Source organism: Centruroides vittatus, unplaced genomic scaffold (assembly GCF_030686945.1).
Source record: "Centruroides vittatus isolate TY-2023 unplaced genomic scaffold, ASM3068694v2 contig_351, whole genome shotgun sequence".
In the NCBI taxonomy this organism is placed as follows: Eukaryota; Metazoa; Arthropoda; class Arachnida; order Scorpiones; family Buthidae; genus Centruroides; species Centruroides vittatus.
Window position 1 is genome coordinate 639285 of NW_027122174.1, and position 16505 is coordinate 655789.

At 33.9% G+C, this 16505-nt stretch overlaps 1 pseudogene; it reads right to left on the minus strand.

Annotated features, from left to right (window-relative positions):
• Window positions 1–1515: 1515 nt before the first annotated feature.
• LOC136974614 (protein patched-like) lies at window positions 1516–16303 on the minus strand (annotated as a pseudogene).
• Between the last annotated feature and the right edge of the window lie 202 nt (window positions 16304–16505).

Sequence of the window (16505 nt, forward strand, 5' to 3'; positions counted from 1 at the left end):
ACGAAAAACGTAAATAATGCAACAAAATACAAGAGCGGGACTGCGTTCGTTCAATATTGTATCAATGAATTTAGAAAAGTAACGGATTTTCAATTTTATAGCCCAAAATGAATCGAGTGGCGCAAAAAGTCCACGCATTCTGTCAACTCTGTCGCATCCCGCGTACCCGTACGGATACCTTATGATTACATGCAATTAGGAATAAAAAAGAATTATATCGGAGTCATCAAAAGAAACTTGGGGGTTAGACTTAAAGAGCGTAAGTGTAGTGTAAAAAAGGGCTTTTACAATACAGTTCTATCCCAGATGTAGTTACATAAGTCAAATACTATAGTATAATATAATAGAAGTGTTAGAAGTACGAAATAATCTTAATGTTTGTTTTTATTTTTTGCCCGGAAAACGGCCCGCTCCTCGGCTAGTAACCTAATTGAAGGAATAAGTAAATTGCTCGTCAAATGGACACAAATACACCCACAAAGCCTGTAGAGAGCCTCTTATAGCGTTTCAAACAACACTAACAACACGTAAACTATATCGCAAAGCGAAATTATTCCATTGTATATTTAATAGAACGAAATAATTTTTAAGAAATTTGCATTAATTAATCGATTCATTTAACTCGACAATAATCTTAACAATTAAATTGACGTAAGGATCAGTTACTTGTATTCATTTGAAAGTTCTAAACTGTTGTTAGAAAAAACATTCTATAAGATATAACTTTAATTATACGTCTACGCAGAAGCGTTTTTCCCAATACTTCAGAATGGTGATTAATGTACAGTACTTTAAACTACTTGATATCGTCTAAATGCACTTAATATAATTATAAACGAGTATTTCACGCAAGTCAATGGATAAAACTTGGCACGTTTAGTTCACACCATTTTCGTGTTTTGCTATTTCTAAACACATTTTTCAATGAACCAAAACTGAAAATTTTAAGAAAATAAACTGATCGAACTTCATTTCGTTGTCCGCTTATTTTAAAATTTGTGTATTTAAATTCATTGAGATAATTTACATTTTGTATTAATTTAAAGCACTTAACGAGAAAACTATTTCAGAAATTACAAAGAAATTAATGACGCAAATCATAAGTTGTAGTATACCTTGACATCGAGTTAATGCTACGTGTACCGACTAAATTAATTAAAATTTATATTTAATGTTAAAAATGCAGAGTACCATCTATTATAACCAATTTAAATAATTAGGCACAATTTTCTCAGAATAGTAATTAATATTCTACTTTCTAATGCATTCTGATGACAAACTTTGAAAAATATCTTATAGTGCTTATTTAAATATTAGCGACGTAATCTATGCGAGAAACAGTTATAAAATGTAAAAATTACTATGTTCGGTTAACAAACTGATAATATCAATTTATTAAATGTCTTATTAACTGTCGTGAAACCTTTCGTAATTAGGCTTACCTTAATATTTAATGAAAATTGTTCCATTAGGTTGAGGCAGTAATTTACGGAACATGCTGCTGCATACGCCGTTTTAAATTTTAATCTGTGTTACAACATCGTTTACGACTAAGAACAAGCTAAACTGTACTATATATACTACAACGTCATTGGATACCCATGCAGTAAGATAATTATAGAATGCTTTAGGATTGATAATTCCTTCAGAATCCACCAACCTAACAGTTGTTACCAATGATTTATATATGGGATTATCTACACGTCCAGTTTGCCCTAATAATTTATATGCTAAAATTCCTTCATCAGAAAATTAGGATACCATTTTTCTTGTGTCGAACATCCTCTCTTCTAATCTGTATCAAAAACTTTTTGAAGACCAGATAACCAGTCTCGGAATATTGCTAGCCAAAAATCAGGAAGACCTCCATCATCATTTTTAATTATTTTGTCTATTCTTGTAAATGCTTCATAGTATTCATATAACAATTTTTGATTGGTTGGATATTCAAAATTTCCTTCAGTTATAGCAAATATATTGAAAAATCCAAAATATTTACTTTGAGCACTTAAAATCTGTATTCATTTGTATTTCGTGGTACAATATCAGTTAAATCTAAACCATCATCAACAGATAACATTGCCCAAATACTTGTATTCGGGCAAATCTGTTATTATATGTTATCTGCTATTACTGCAATCAAAAACAAGACTATAGTCAAAACCTTTGTTGATGTCTTTTGTAAAACCATGCTAAAGACCAAGAATCATGCTGAGCATGGAAACAAAGATAACTGACACGTTCTTTTAAAGATTGTTTTAATTTTACACCAACACAAATCACCAACCACTTCTTACGTAGACGTAGAATTGGTTGTTGATAGATTTTCAATTGATGAAGCAGAATTTTCTGTCCAGCAAGTAATGGGTTGTTTAGGCATGGGAGCATGGGAGGAGCCAGAACAGTTATAGCATGACCAAGATCAGGTGGAAGCGCGTGTGTAACAATTTGGTGTATTTGAATATTATTATAAATAAAATTTTTTTCCGATCAGAAGATTTTATTGGAGAAATTTGATTATGTCCATTGAAGCAGCAAAAGACATCCATTTTATTATTCCTTCTTCTCAAATCCAAGCTAACTATTGCTGGAAATATCAACAGCATTGCTGCAACATTGAAAATGACTTGCAATGCAAATGCTCTTAGAGCTGGTATTGGAATGATTGCTGCTGCAAAGAATGCACACATGTTACTAAATGATGTTAATAACACACTGATTCCTGTTTGTTTTAAACACGGTTCAGTTTGTTCTTCTGCTGATACATGAATGTTGGCATTCTCTCCATAAGTGTGAGACAGTAAGAACGTATCATCAATTCCTAATCCTAATGCGAGGAAAGGAACAATCAGTGTGGTAGGTGCATTAAAAAAAATACCAATAATTGCACAAAAACCCAATCCTGCATCTAATGTTATAGCTACAAGTAAAACTCCAGCAATACCAATCCCACTCTGTGATTTTATTGCATCTGTCCATCGAAGTAATGAAACACGAGCATATACCAGCATTATCCAATTGCAAGTCTCGTAACACTAACTTCTGAGAAGTCTTGCATTATATCAGTAAGTGATGTTGATGAGAATTCATTTATATTATGATTTTTTGTATTATTAGCATTCGTAGCTTATTTTAGCACTGCCTCTGCGAATTTCCTTTGCCATGTTTTTAAAACCATTTTAGCTTTGTCTGGAGTCCAGTCTATATTATGTACTTTATAGGCATCTTACCAGAATTCATACATTTTTTTTCAGCCATTAGTTGAACCACAGTTTGCAATGCTTCTTCCTTTATTATGTGACCTGTTCTATTTCTTGTTATGCCACCAACGATAAGATTTTCAGGCCACTGCATATATCTAGTAGCAAAACCATAACAGCCACCTGATAATTCTCCTTCTATATCTGGTATCTGTTAAGAATGTTTATTAAGTGATGTTTCTGGGCATTGCTCATCAGTTGGATCCAAACAAGGTTTCTCTTGATATGCTGTTGTTATTCCTGCTCTAATCATGAAATCTTCTAGACCTAGAGTATCAAATGGAAGCACAAAAGCATATTTTCCAAAATTTTTCATAGCTTCTACTAGTAATTGAGGATTGTCCACTGTACATTTATTCCTAAGCCTGGTATTGTAACTGGAAATTCAGAGTAGTTTAGCTCCTTCCCAAAAACAGTCGAGGGGTGTAATAATCGCACAAGGAAACAAGTTCTCCAAAATCGAGTCTATATAATGTGCGTCAAAACTTGGTACACTCGGGGAATAACATAAATTTTTTAATCTCTAGGTCACATCAAACATGTCAACCACGACGTGAGTCGCTTCTTTTACCGTCCGAAGATGGGTAAGCAAAATTTTTTGATTTAAAACATTGACTCCCTGATGACGGGGAGTTTGTATTATTATCTGGTTTGTACTACCGAAACCGTGACCTACCCTGTTTCTAATGTAAACCAATTCTCTCTTTAATCAGCCTCCTTCTTCTATTCACAATTTCTCGACATTAGACCGCAAAGCGGCAGATTTAAGTCCGTCACAAAAAGTAGAAAGCACAAGAAGACCAACAAAAACTACTTTTCCCGCATTCCTCTGTATGAAGCATCCTAATTGGAATAGATAGCGCTGCAAATTTGCCCTCAGCCACAGTGCAGCTCTGTTTTCAGTTGCTTTCCCTTATTAATCTGTGCTAAAGCCGTTGCAGCATCCGTCCAACTAGTCCTGGTGACGAGATCCACGCGCAGTCTTTTCTTCTTGATATAAAAAGGAGTAACACCGTTACTGTTACCAGTTGAAATCGTTTTAATCCCATAGTAGTACGAGATCAAAGACACGCTGGGGTACGCAGTATCCTGGGAACATTCGTTGTGTGTGTATGTGTATGTTTATGTATATACTATATATATATAGCCAATTTTTCATTTAGTGTTGTAAAATGGACAACAGAAACACAATTTTAGAGATTGTAGATTGCAATATTTGCAATAATATTCACTGCCAACTCAATCCACAATTTCAGTTGTTAAAATATCTGGACTGGAACCGTTTTTGCTTTGCGCATGCCACAACAAAAATAACAAAAAAATGCTTTGCTTATTTCGTAAACATTGTAGAAGTTATTTCTGGATGACGGTAGGACGTACTTATGCCTTGTTTTTTACGACGAAGCTCTATGTAAAACTTTATTCAAAAACCACGATACAAACAAATACTTTCAAAGAGTATATCGAGTAATGATGTCATCGGTTTATGCTATTACATTTAGTATACTGAAAAGAAACAAATTCAAATGGGAAGACGATAAGGTCGCACATAGAAGTGATATATACTTTGCTAAAAAAGAACAGTTCGTATCAATATTTTTTATTTTTTTCTACTTCTCTTCAAACATGGCAATGAATCTTGGTTTAGATTTAAAATATTATCCAAAAATTCGAAATGCGAGTGCTTCTTCTCTAGTTTCAATCATGTGCAGCACGTTTTATTTTCAATGGCATTTGCTTTTTACCGGACAAAGTGGCATTTTACTAGCCTTAGTTTTTATTATATTTTCATTCACGTTGAATCAATTCCAGAATTTACAGATCATGTTAGATTCGATGATCAGACACTGGTCACTCGAAGACCAATGTGGATGACGTTATAGAAAAACATACAGATCTATGAAAATTATTTCAGCAAATCAATTAACAATGGAGCAATTTGACGGCAGTTTTATATTTCCCTCTCATCTACATAACATGCTTACTGCTTTACGTGTTTCTCTTTAACCACAAAAACGAACATTATTCGTTACACTCAAAATTTCAATTTGGTTTGACGTTTGCTATTTACTCTTTAATTTGTCTGGTAGGGTCGTTAATAGGGATTGCAATTGCTGGATCACTCATCCAGCAATCCAGCTGGATCCAGCGCATTTTTCGGCCTGCTGGATCCAGCACCAGGTGCTGGATTCAGCGCTGCGGATCCGCAAATACTCAATTAACTTTCTAAATAACGGCGCAAAAGTCTACGTTGTCGAGGTTGCCGCTTTGCTACGTGCGCTATCGCTCAGCGGCGAAAGTGACGTTGCCGTTCAGTGCGGGACGTGCTACACCCCCTCTCTATACCGCACCGCCCGCCCTTTTACCTCTGCCGATCTAATTGCCAGTTGACTTTTCGCTCTCGCTAAATAAAGTGTCTTCGCGCTAAATAAAATAACTATCTCCTCTCCTAGTCCCGGTGCATAATTCTAATTTACGGTCGGTTGTGACGTCAACGAATCACGTGACGGAACGATTTATGATTATTTGATTACCCCGAAACCAACTAGCGTAGAGGCAGAAAGGGCCTTTTCCGCAGCGGGATATATACGCAGTTCATTAAGAAGTAGGGTGGGAGACAACACCATCGATACCATTTGTTTCTCGCGATCCTACTTCCAGAAAAGTCAAAAAAAATAACAGAAGTGATTGATTTAATTTTATTTAATCCTTTAAAATACTTTATTCGAGACAAGACTATTTTATAACTTCTACTCTAATTCTATTAAGTAGGCCTATGAGTTTTTAACTTTAATTCTATAAGCGGTTAGTGGGCTACGATAGGCAATTTTATTGCGAAAATTAGTGAGAAACTGAGACTGCCTACTTAGTTAAATAGTTAATTAAATTAATGAGTATCAATATCTCAGACATATGATGATACGAATGTATGTGATTCGTGATTGTGATAATAATAACTGACTACTTTACTAACACTAATAATTAAATTAGTTAGAAATAACTACAGACTTACATGTAGAGCCTGTATAAAAAAACTGGTAAGACTGATAGCCACTTAGCCACTGATTATCCGTCCTTACATTATTATAATATATTAGTATAAATTAATTAGTAGAATTACCTTTGCTATTATTTAACTTAAAGATTATAATTATAATCTAACTAAACATTTAAAGTTAATTATCTCTATCTCGAGTGTTAAACCGAACCAAAGTTCGGTTCACTACCTAAATGCGTAAGAAGTTTTACTGATTTATAGCGACCAGTCTAAATAATAAAAGTTTCTTAAGTATTTAAAAAAATGTTTTATTTCTTTTAAAAAAACCATAAATTGCTGGATAGATAGATAACACTTTATTGCACCAACAATACATCCGCGCTGGATCCAGCTGGAATGATGTCGGTCCAGCAAAAATCCAGCTGGATTGAAAACACTGCTGGATTGCAATCCCTAGTCGTTAACAATTTCAAAAGAGACTTCTTCGGTAAGTATAACGCATTATTTTCTGAAGTAAAACGATTGTTTTAGTTTAATTTATTTTTTCATACAATTAAAAGACGCAGTCGCTCTAAAAATCAGACGATCACCATATTTTATTTTCTTTTAGTGTTCCAGAACGAATCAGACAGCCAGACCTTTCGTTTTAGGCTACTTAGCTGCCCATTTTTTAAAAAAGTTCCTTAAAACACAGAAAAACCAATAAAAAATTAAAAAATTTCTGAAAATTGGTATGGTAAATCTTACGACGTCTCGAATGGTTCATCCTTATCCGTTCGGGGTTTCGGCTCCTTTTATCTACTGGGGAATTGCGCTGACGAATGTAGATTAAGCCTGGACGTCCCTCTGGTGACGAATTTTGATTCCTTCTGGAACACTAAAAGAAAAGAAAAATATGATGATCGTCTGGTTTTTAGAGCGACTGTGTCTTTTAATTGTATTAAAAAATATTTATTCATCCGACGGAAATGAAAAAAAAAATTTAATTTTATGTAAATTATCTGCTTTCTCATTTAACGATTTAGTAAGTTAGAAGCTTTTTTATATTTTGCTAGACTTTAATTATCTAACATTACAGTATAAACACCGATGTAACAGTCTATTCTATATTTTAATTTATGCTGTTTTTTTAAAGCGATCGTAGAGCAACTGTAAAAATCACTAATGCGAGTTGTCGTTGTGGCTTATAATTCAGTTAACCACTTATATTTTCCGATTACGTTAAACATTGTTCGACCAATTGTTACGAATATAGTCACCATTAATAACACCATTCGAGACCGAATGCCAAACGTACAGTACAAGTATTGAAAACTTGGTTTATCTGTTTATTAAATATTAGCCAGGTAGAGGCCGAAGTTTTAAACGCGAAAACGTGTACAGTACGTCGGACGTTGAGCGCCGCTTTTCTGTAAGCCTAGAAGTTTGACAATGGCGTTTGGAAAGTCAGTGAAATCGTGCTCGATTGTCAAACTTCTAGGCTTACAGGAAAGCGGCGCTCAACGTCCGACGTACTGTACACGTTTTCGCGTTTAAAACTTCGGTTTCTACCTGGCTAATAATAGTAATGTATCTCAGTTACCGTATATTTTACAACATTGTGGATTCTTAATTTATGTCATAAATCATCATTCAGACGCAAGATGTTATATGAAATATAATGATTAGAATTTAAAATACTGAAATAAAACTGCACATATCAACTCTCGTCCTTTCAACTATAAGCACAATTTGCTTCTGACCAGAGATATTGATGATTCTGTGTGAACACTTTGTGATGATCAATGCCTGGTTTTGTACCATCGCAAAATTTTTCACGCAATTTAAAAAGTTGTACTCTGAAAACTTAATATCGTGGTATTTGATAAAATAACCATAAATTTATAATACTATATTTTATTTAATACTTTTCCTGATATACGGCAACTTTGCATTCACAAAATTTCGTCCTCCGAATTAAGCTTAACGTACAGTACAAATTAAAGGTAGCCTATATATCAATATTAAGTGTTTTTAATTATATATTCAAATATTTACCGAAGCACTTTTTTTTCTAGATTTTGAATTTCATGAAGAGATTTAGCGGAATGCCTCTTGGAATTTCTGTGGGAGGCTTCTTCTTCTCGAATAAAAGTTTACCTATTTAAATAAGCCAATTCTTATCATTCAGAAGACAAATTTTTATTTCTCTAACTAATTCTCGATTTATTGACGTTTATTGTAACTCTCAGATGGTGGATGCTCTTTATTCTGTTTTCACAACTCTTCGCAAATTAAGAGATCTTAACAAAGAGCGTACGTGTCAATCAACAACTGCATTTAATAACACATACGATGAACTATGGTCATACATACGATCTGCATGAACTATCTTCGTATTTATGCAGTACGAAATATGTCATGTTTACACAGTCGAAAAATACGGTCTTTATAATTCATTAATATTTAAAATAGATGAATACTGTAGATAAAAATTACAAATAAATCGTAACTTTTATTCCCTGCGTAGCTTTTATTACCTGTTCCTGACAGAGATCAAAGAAGTGAAATCAAGAAACATTGTACACCTATGAAAATTCCGTTTGTCTTTACATCGAGCCAAAGATATACGTGTCATTTCATCCGTATTATTATTGTACGGCCACGAATATCGATTTAAATTCTTAGAATTAATACGACTTCTGCTTAACTTAAAATATTTCTTACGGTCGATGTCTGAATAATCAACAATCTTACGTAAAACCTTGATTATGGAATGACGAAATGTTGAAAGTTTGTTCATAAAATTAATTCTTGATTAATTTTTCAAAATTCGAGAACTACTAAATATTATTTGGAGATACGTAATAACTTATAAACACGTGTTAATTATTTTGTAGCATTTTTCTTATTGTATAGTTAGGTTCCTCGCTACCGTTTCAATTTTAGTAGGAAAATTACCCACGGTATATCTGTATTTTAGAAACCCGCTATGGAAATAAAATCATTAGCATTAAAAATGATGTTCAGTCTATAATTTTTAATAGATCAAATGTTTACCATAGTTATAATAGTGTTGGTAATCGAGGATAAGGCGGAGGTCTTAGCTTTTTGCGGGCAACAGGTTGGTGAAACTTGCCCACTTTGTCAGTCGACGGTTCGTTTACTTCTCTTGATCCCACGAGATCGGGATCAGTTTGTCATGTGGAGTGGAGGAGGGAGAGAGGGGTCGTCGGTGAGGCGTAGGCGATATACGAGTAAAGACCACCATTAACAAGAAAAGCAAAAATTTAATGGAGAAACGATAAAACAATTTACGAAAACAGAATCTGACATAAAAACCTTTCTAAACCATCTTGAACATTTACAAAATTCCTAACTTGCGCGTACAGTTGGGAGTGGCCGAGAGAGAGTTTACGTCGGTTTGATATCATACCTCTTCCCTATTTCTTCTGAGATTCGAAATAATACCCGGCTTGGGATCCTTGGCACAAATTACAAAGTTTCCGCCCGACTATTAAAACTTCCACGAGTTGCGAGGTGACTGTCCGCCAGATCTAGCGTTCGGAGAGAGACTGTCCCCTGAGAGGGTGTATCGGTCTTATATTTGGATCGGCCTGGGAAAATTGGTGAGGACTGCCTGTTGTCGAAGACGAAGGCTGCTTTTAGCAGGTGCAGGGTCATAGGGGTTCCTGAGATAATGCGAAGATGGTGAAATCGGATGTCAACTCGCAATATTAGAATCTTGCAATGCTAGATTGATGTTTGCGCGGGGGAATGTTGACGTTCTCGATGGAGAGTTATAAACTTTTAGCAGTTGTTGTGGATAAATTTTGAACGGTCGTTGATGAGAAGAGCGATAGTCAATTCCTTTTACCATTGCGATGTTATTTTAAAGATAGTGTTAAGAAAATTAGTTAAAATATTTTAAGAAAATTTAATTTAAAAAATCCTTATAAAAGTCCGGATTTGACAATAGTATAATTACTTAACGATGTACTTAATACAATAGCAAGGATTTCCAAATGTATCCTTTTCTTCCAGCGACATTGGCAAAGCAAAACTTACAAATTTAACGTTTCGTAAATAGTCTTTAACGCGATACAATAATACGATTCTTAACAATTTTTTGCCGTTGTATCGGGAAATTTGATTGGCTTTCTAAAAAGTTGACGTAGCTTTATCACGCTAAAGTTTACTTTATAGAAATGTCGGTTTAGCTTTCTAAATAGATTTTTGCATCGACCGGCTCGAGAGATGAAAAGAAAAAGCGTGAAAAATTAAAGAAACTCACAGTTGAAATTGACTGAAAGGCTGTATTATCATTAATCGTTCCATTTTTCTTGGTAGCGTACTGTACATGAATAAACTTGTTTCCAGTGTTACTAAACTTCTCTGTAGCTTCGTCTACTACGTTTTGAACAGAATAAATAGTTTTAGTATATAATCTCGTTTTAGATATTAGGCTACAAAAGTGATCGCATTAAGAGGTTGGAAGTTTTCCTATTTAACGCTGTCTAGAAAAATCATTTAACAGTACCGCAATCAAACAGGATACAATAACGTTCAAAGGTGTTTTTCAGATCGTTTAATATCGAAAAAATTGTTAGTTATTATTAATGGCAACTGATAATGTGTAATTTATTGTTTCGCACAGGTAAATTCTTCTACCAAATGCACACACAATCAGAGTGAGGTAAAGTAATCTAGAATAGTACTATTAGGTTTCTTACACTTAATTTTCTATAAAAACAAAGCTGTGAAATATTTACGTTGTTACAGCGTGTAAAGAAACAGTTTTATGTTTTCATATCTACTTTCCCGGCTGTTATATACAGCGTAAAAGTGGGATAGTATGGCAATCGGTCAAAAAATTCCTTTCCAAGTAATTTTCTACGTTTTTTGGACTCCAAGGATATTGAAAGGTCTAAAATTTTTAAAAAAATTGGGATTTATTCTATATATAGAGATGTTTGTGTGAGTGTGGTGAGAGTGGCACGATTTTATTCATCCGGTTTGAAACTAAATAACTCTTGTGTGTTTTGTCGAAAATTTGTAAATTTTTGCAGGAAAGTTTGTGTATTAGGAGGATTGACGTTATTGAGTTTTTGGTAGTTAAAGGTAGAGGGGTGGGGAGATAGAAATGTGTCATGTGTCGAGTTGAGTCTGACCTGAAAATATTTTACTCCTGATTAGCATTTGTATTTATTATTATTTATTTATTTATTTTTTGAGAAAATTCAATACGAGAATATAATTCAGATTGTTTCAAATTAATTTTTAATAATAGAAACACTTTTCAGACACGAAAACATATTTATATTTAAAATGCTACATGTTACATAAGTCTAATTTAATTATTAGTTTCTATGTGACAACCACAAATGTATCTACAGAGCTCAAAGAAATCAACTGTGCTTCAACAATAAAAAATTTCAGGTGTTTTTAAACAGCTGCGAGAATAAAATGTAGAACCTCAGCTAGATCTCTAATTCTTCTACGGTACACCTCAAATTTCGTGAATTTTCAGGGAAAAACTCGAAGGATGTTAGATCAGTTGAATGTGCTGTTTATGAATGAAATACTTTGCAGCCCTTACAAGTATTTAAAAAAGCGATGTTGAGATAATACTAAACAATTATTGTAGAATGGCACGATACCCAATCCTGTTGAAAACATTCAGTGGCAAGAATACCACCCGGAAAAAAGTTGAGCTTATGTCGAGACTACCGTTTTAAGAATATCATGCCGTAGTTAGAAAACAAAAAGTCGTACAACAGTGTGCATATCATTCTGTCTGTATATAAAAATCTACCTTTAATTTAAACATAGCAGTATTAAGACACCCTGTATACAGAGGTTTAAAAAGGAATGGTTGGTTTATGGGATACGGCAACAAATGGGCAATTAGCCAAGAATGTGCCCCCAAGAGTACCTTGCATGGAAAACTAGCTCGTATTTAGCTGTTACAAACATAAGGAAAACCCGAAATACTACACGCGGTAAGTCAGCCGATGAACAGGTGCGAACACTCGATCAACCACTAGCGTTCAGTGCTTCTATTCATTCCTCTACTGGTAGGCACAAGTTAAAATAAATTTGAAAACCTGAATTGGTTAGTTTTAGGATTTTAACTCTTTAATCGTTTTAATACTAATTAAAAATTTAATTGCACATATGTTTATTCTAAAAAGAAAATATCTTTTTATCAAATTGGTTATTTTTCCCGATAAGCACAGCTTACCTATCGCCGCTTGGCCACGCCATTTTGTCTGCTTAAATGTAGTGTGATTTTGTAAACAAAAATTTGCTTTTATTTATTTTGGAACCAATCACGTAGAAACGCCATAATACTCTAAAATACGCAAATGACACAAAAGCCCCTCGTCGTGAAAAAACAATATACAAGCATGAGCTACCACAACACGGGTTCTATAAGTAACAGACAAAACATTTCGGTCATTTTCATCGTAACAGGCGCGTGTCATTTGTGCAATTCCCCCGTCACGATAAAAAGAACAAAATAATTTTGCTTTACGGGTTTCAGTTGACAATGAATGTTTATGCCAATATTGCAGTTTACAATCTCTACAATTTTCCTGTCGTTCGCTAAAATAAAAAATTGAATATACACTGTATTACTAGAACTGAAACGCGGTTTAAAATTTAAAACATTGTATCCGGCAATGATGACGCCGTAGTGGGCAACAGCAACTTTATCAATGAAACCTTCTACACAGCGATCGGAAAGACCCTCGAGCCGAGTCACATGGGGTAGCTGAATGCCCATATACCTCCCGTTTCCCCGCCTCCTTTACGTATTGAATTATTACCGAACAATGCAATCCTTTTTTTTTTTAACTCTTCCCGCCCTGTGGGCACTAAGGGGGCCTCTTTTTAGTAGGCCCATTATGGGTTCGGCCAGGCCCACAATGGGGCGACCGGGTGGTGAGGGACGGGGCCCGACATATCTGAACGGACCACCCCCGAAAAATTCCTGGGGATTATTCGACCCGTTCGGATTCGAACCCGGGTCCCCCAGAGCGGTAGGCTGCCACCTTTACCGCTCGGCCATCCGGCCGTCGAACAATGCAATCACGAAATATATAATGTATAATTAAGGAAAGAATTTTTATTATAGCTAATGAAGATTTTTATAAATTCCTTTATAAATTTCTTTGCCGAACCGAATACTTTAGAAATTTTCTACTGTTTTCCAATAGATTATGATATTAATATCAAAAGTTTCGGAGACGCGTTTGAAATATTGAGCGTTGTCACGGAACAAGAGAATAATGCTATTAATCATTATTTTGAGAAGGACTAGCATAATTATTTTAATTATTTCTATTAAAATGGATTATTCTTCTATTTTTATAAGTTAAATAGGAATTTCTAATTAATTTATTCTATGAATTTACACATTTGAATATCATTATCGATGTCACGGAAATTTGATAGCTTCCAGCATTCGATAAATGTGGTAAAAATCATTAGGAACAACAGTGGCAATATTTTATTAAACGAACAAACATTATGCAAGGAAACTAAAATTGTTGTCTGTATTCAATCAAAAGATTTTCTCTTATTATCAATATAAAGTAGAATTTGGTGAATTATCATACAGAGTAAAGCAGAATAACAAAGACGAAACACACGGTATTGTCATATTTTATTATTACAAATTTATTGTAGTAATTAATAGCCACAGTAATGACAAATTTTCGTCTCCGTTATTTTGCCACACCCTGTACGAGAATTTCTTGTAGTTATAAAAGATACATAAAATTTAATTTCACTTATATAATTTATATTTTGTATTCATTTAAAGCACTAATTGAGATAACATGTTCAAAAATTGCAGAAAAATTAATTATGCACATCGTATGATATAACAAATATTGAGATCAACTTAATACTAAATTAGCCGAATAAATTAATTAAATATTCTTATTTAACCTATAATAACCAGATAATCATTAAATTTATTAGAAGTGATTTAAATAATTATACAGTCCTTAATACAACGATTTCCAATACAACGCTAAATACTTCAAACATGCCTCCATAAATTGCAAATTTGAATATTAATATCATAATCTATGGGAGAGAGAGAATAAAATTTCTAAAGCACTTAGTTCAGCATACAAATTTACGAAAAAAATTTATAAACACATTATTAGCTAAACTAAAAATGCTTTCCTTAATTATATGCATATCTATACATTGCAGTAATTGCTCCGTTGGATAATAATCGCGGGCATCTAGAGTAAGTTTCCATAGCTAAAATTGTTGCTGCAAACTACGGCGTCGTGGTTAGTGTTTGCGCTGCATACGAGTTTCTAAATTCTAAACTGCCTTTCAGTTCTGATCATACGGAATTTTTCATTTAGATTAGTAAAATGAGCGAGAGAAACACAACTGTAGAGATTGCAGATCGCACTGGCAACAGCAATATTTCCAACGACATTCATTGCCAACTCAGACCCTTAATTTCAGTGGCTAAAGTGTTTGGATTGGAACCGCTGTTGCTATGTTCGTGCCAAGACGAAAAAAACAGAAAATGCTTTGCCTATTACGTAAACTTTATAGAAGTCGCTTTGTGGATGATGGTAGGTCATACTTGTGCCTTGTTTTTTCACGACGAAGCTCTATGTGGAACTTTATTCAAAAACCACGATACAAACAAATACTTTCAAGGAGTATATCGAATAATGGTATCATCAATGTACGCTATTGTATTTAGTACACAGAAAAGAAACAAATTAAAGTGGAAACATAATAAAATATCGCGTGTGAATGACGCAAAATTTCCAACAAAGGTTCTATTTATATCAATATATTTTCTTTTTTCATATCTTTTTTTAAATATTACAATGAATCTTAGTGTAAGTTTAAAGTATTATCCAAAAATTCAAAAATCTAGTAATTCTCTAGTTTCAATCTGCTGTAGCATATTTTATTTTCATTGGTGTTTGATTTCTAATGGAGAAATTAATGTTATATTAACTTTACTTTTTATAATGTTCTTATTCTTGTTGAATCAATTTAAGAATTTACAACTCGAGTTAGATGCGATCAACAGACACACTCGTCACTTAAAGACCAACACGGATGACCTTATAGAAAGACACACAGAACTGTGGGAAGTGTTTCAGCAATTCAATCAACAATTTAGCAATTTGACGGCAGTTCTATACTTCCTTTTCATTCACATAACGTGCCTACAACTTTATATGTTTCTTTTTAATCACGAAAAAGGGTATAAATCGTCACATTTAAAATTGCAATTCGGTTTCACTTTTGCTCTGTTAGTTTCAGTTTGTCTGAATGGTTCTTTTGCATTTTCTAAAATCACTTCTTCAGTAAGTGAAAATTATCATTTGTTACGTGTTTTTATTTAGTGTAATATAAATCATTTCTTTTCTCATATAAAAACTCTAGGCCGGATTCACGAAATTGGTGGGCGTGTTGTTGCAACTTACGACCAATGGTCGTCGTTAGTTGCGATACGACAAAATTTGGTATGACAAAACTTGATCGTAATCGGAAGGCGGTAAATACCCTTCGTTATAAACGACATACAGTAGAGTGGGTTGTCGTAAGTCAAAACGGTTTAAGACGACCAGCGAGTATCTTTCTCGATCACGAATTACACGCTTCATCGAAAATTTATCTTTTATTTCTTCTGTCGATCGAGGATATTTTGTTACCGAATTAATCCTACGCTATCAAGTATCGAGGGAAACGATTTTTAGTTTAATTATGTAAGTGATATCTCGTTTGATAAGGATTATACGCCACGTATAGCATACTATTCTCGTAATCACGTTAAAATTATAAACATAACAGTATAATCAATTACAGAAAGTTGACTAGCCATTTCTTTCTGAAACGCTTTTGTAGTATCTCTGAATTTGCGTCGAATTTCATCTACGCTTCTACCTACATTGCTATCACTATTCACTTCTTGCAAACTTAGGCCTAATCTCCAATGATTACCTTTTCCACGAGAAGGAAAAGTTGAATCTATCCTCCCCTTTTTATTATTATTTATTCCATTCATCAACGCCCGTATTTCACGAGTAAAATGACGCCTTCCTTTCTCTTTCTTCCATTTTATCTTAGCACCGAAACTCACGTCGGCGCTATTTGAAAGTTTCCGGATATTCCTATTGAACGAAACGGTATACTCTCGATTTTGTGGTAAATAGTAAATCTGATTACGATGAGCCTGGTGAATTGCAGATACGATGCCGGAAATTTGT